Raw genomic sequence first — 3,570 nt, 5'->3', positions numbered from 1 at the left:
AGTTGAGATACATTCTTTTGCTTTCTCAAGTCAGCTGTTAATATTCTTTATTACAATTTTCATTCCATTCATTGTTTTCTTCAGTTCCAGATTTTTAGTTCTTTTTAAAAATAATTTGTCTCTCTGTTAAATTTCTCATTTTGTTTGTGTGTTGTTTTTCTGATTTCATTGAATTACCTTTCTTTGTTTTCATGTAGCTCACTGAGTTTCCTTAAAGCATCTATTTTGAATTCTTTATCATTCAATCCATAGATCTATATTTGTGAGGTAGGTTATTGGGAAATTATTATGTTCCTTTGGTGGTTTCATATTTCCTTGATTTTTCATATGTTCCTTGAAGAGTTGCACTGCTATCTTTGCATGTGAAGAAGCAGTAACCTCTGGTCTTTACTGTCTGGCTTTGGGAGACAATTTCTGTCATCCTGGCTAGGGATTCTGAGAATTTCTCAGAACTTTTCTATGGATATACCCACTCCACACTTCTTGCTCCCTTTTTTGGGGGGACAGGGTGATTTTTAAGATTGGTATGCCTTCTTTTAATCCAACAAACTAGACCTTGTGCTGACAGCATCAGCTTTGCTTTTCCTAAGGTGGTGGTGAATGTTCAAGTTTGTTTGCTTTCTCACAATCTTGCAGAGTTGGGCCAGCTTTCTGAGTATGCTCACAAGCTCTCTGCCAATGCTTGTACTTGCCACCTGAGGGGCACACACAGGGAGCTGGTTACAAGGCAGAAGGTTATGTGGGTGAGGTGTGGGGAGTGTTGGGAATGCCTGTGGGCCAGCTGGGGGAATCTGCTGGCAAGGCCCCTCCAGAAGTTTGTGAGTGGTCCCTCTAATGGATTCTGCAAAGCAGTTAGTAGGACTCATATCACATTGATTCCAAGCCCTGCCTGCTGTGCTTCCAGCCTCTCCCCACTCTCAGCTGTGCAACCTACCTCAGTATTCTGGAAGGGGTGAGAAAGAAGTGGGCCTCTTTGGCAGTATCCTGCACAGCTGGGGAAACTGGGCACTCACTCAGACACTCACTTGCTGCTGTGGAAGAAATTCCAGGCCTAGGGGGTCTCTTTTGCCACTGAGCTGTGTGCCTTGTGGGAGGGAAGACACAAATGAAGTAAAACTGCTTTTCTTGCCCCCTGTAATGTGTCCAATCTTGGATTTACTTTTTGTTTCAAGTATGTGCTAGAACTTCTCCACTGGACTCCTGGAATTCCACAAAAATATTCTCACTTGTGGGTGTTGTCAAAACCAGTGTTCTTTGAAGGAAAGACGGTAGAAAACTCCTATTTCACCATTTTGTTGCTGTCACTCCTGTGGTTTATTCCACTGAATGTTTTTGTATGTTGAACATCCCAGAATTCTGAGAATAAATCTCACTTGGTTGTGATGTATAAACCTTTCAATATGTTGCTAAATTTGGTTTGCTAGTATTTTGTGAAGGATATTTGGATCTTAATATATCAATGGAAGGAAGGAATGCAATGTACTTCAGTTAAGACGGAAGAACAAAAATTTAAGTTAGAAAGTTGAAAGAACAGTTTTACATATTGTTATTTCATATTTCAACAATTATCAATGAAAGAGACAATGAACTTGACATTGCACACCTGTGAAAAATTATAATTAAATATTTTACAAATGTGATAGAACAGTTTGAATTGCACTTTCCCTCAAAAGAAGATCCTCGTATAGGAAAATCATGGATCTGGAATCAATTTCTTTCATTGAAAGATATTTTAGGGGACTTCCCTGGTGGTCCAGTGGTTAAGAATCCGCCTTCCAATGCAGGGAATGCAGGTTCCATCCCTGATGGGGGAACTAGGATCCCACATGCTGTGGGGCAACCAAGCCTGCACACCATAACTAGAGAGCCTGGGTGCTGCAACTACAGAGCCCACACACCCTGGAGCCTGTGTGCCACAACTACAGAGCCCGGACGCCACAACTACTGAGCCTGCACACTCTGGAGCCTGCGTGCTACAACTAGAGAGAAGCCTGGGTGCTGCAGGTAAGGCCCAATGCAGACAAAAATTAATTAATTAATTAATTAATTAAAAAAGAAAAAGAAAGACATTTTAAATTCTAACCATTACTGTATGGTATAAATTGTCAGACCTACCTACTTATGAGGATTGAATATGAATTTTGAAAATACATCATCAGTTCATTTTGGATAAAGGTTAAGAATGAACCACGAATTTACTGAAATTGCTTTAAAATCTATTCTTCCATCACCATTAACATACCTCCATAAGATAGTTTTCCTGCCTTGAGAACTTAGAGATGGTTTAGACATAAATTTTTCCCTGTAAGTGGTGCTTTTATCAATCCAACCTGATTTAGATAAATGACTAAACAAGAAACAATCTTATTTGTCACACTGAAAGCTTTACATATTTATATACATTGTTTTCATTCAAAGTGTGCTTACAGGCTTTAATACGTTATGTAGAATAGAAATTTCACTAATACCTTTGCTTTGCTTAAAATTGTAGAAGAGATACCAGTGCAGCAGCCATTGTCTGTAATAAATGCTGATTGGCAAATTTTGTCAGGATAAAGTGTAATTTCTTAAATTATTTTCTTTGTTATCTTTGTTCCAATTTTTTTTAAAATATATAAATTTATTTTTGGCTGCGTTGGGTCTTCGTTGCTGTGGGCAGGCTTTCTCTAGTTGTAGCGAGCAGGGACTTACCCTTCGCTGTGGTGCGTGGGCTTCTCATTGCGGTGGCTTCTCTTGTTGCGGAGCACGGACTCTAGGTGCACGGGCGTCAGTAGTTGTGGCTCGCGGGCTTGTAGCTGTGGTTCACGGGCTCTAGAGCGCAGGCTCAGTAGTTGTGGCGCAGGGGCTTAGTTGCTCCGTGGCATGTGGGATCTTCCCGGACCAGGGATCGAACCCGTGTCCCCTGCATTGGCAGGCGGATTCTTAACCGCTGCGCCCAGGGAAGTCCCGGAGTAATATATTTTATCTTAAAAGTAAATGATGAATTAAAAAAAAAACCTGGTCTTTCATCATGGACAGTATGTAGCAGCCCTGGTCTAAACAGCTAGTCTGTGCTCCTTGAGGGCAGACATTGCATTCTATTCTAATTTGCCTGATAGTGGGCCTTAGGCAACTATTTATCAAATAAATGAATTTTCAATCTCCAACGTTGGGTCCAGGGCGTTAATATATAAAATCCCTACTACAATTCCTCAATGATTAGACTCGCTACCATTTATTGAAGTTTATCAAACGGCAGGATCTGTGCCAAACGCTTTACCTCGCACCGCCTTTTTCACTCTCACGTTCTCCTTCCTCCGGGGGAGGGGGCGGGCTCAGCACCACGACCCGCCCTGTCTGTGCATTCGTTGGTCGAGCCCGACGCCCGTTACTGCCGAGTCCCGGCCAAACCACGCCTCCACACCTTTCGTCTGGCCCAGAGAGGGCGTGTCTCTCGTCCCGCCGGACGATCCAGTCGGTCTCCTCTCGTGAGAATCGGTACGCCCTAGAGGACCGGAGCGGTGTGGGTGGGGGCGTGTTCCGCGGTCCCTCGGGGCCGGCGCACGCCGCGCCCCGCCCCCTCGGCACGCA

The sequence above is a fragment of the Kogia breviceps genome, chromosome 18, assembly GCF_026419965.1.
Source record: "Kogia breviceps isolate mKogBre1 chromosome 18, mKogBre1 haplotype 1, whole genome shotgun sequence".
Taxonomy (NCBI): Eukaryota; Metazoa; Chordata; class Mammalia; order Artiodactyla; family Physeteridae; genus Kogia; species Kogia breviceps.
This window is presented reverse-complemented; position numbering follows the sequence as displayed.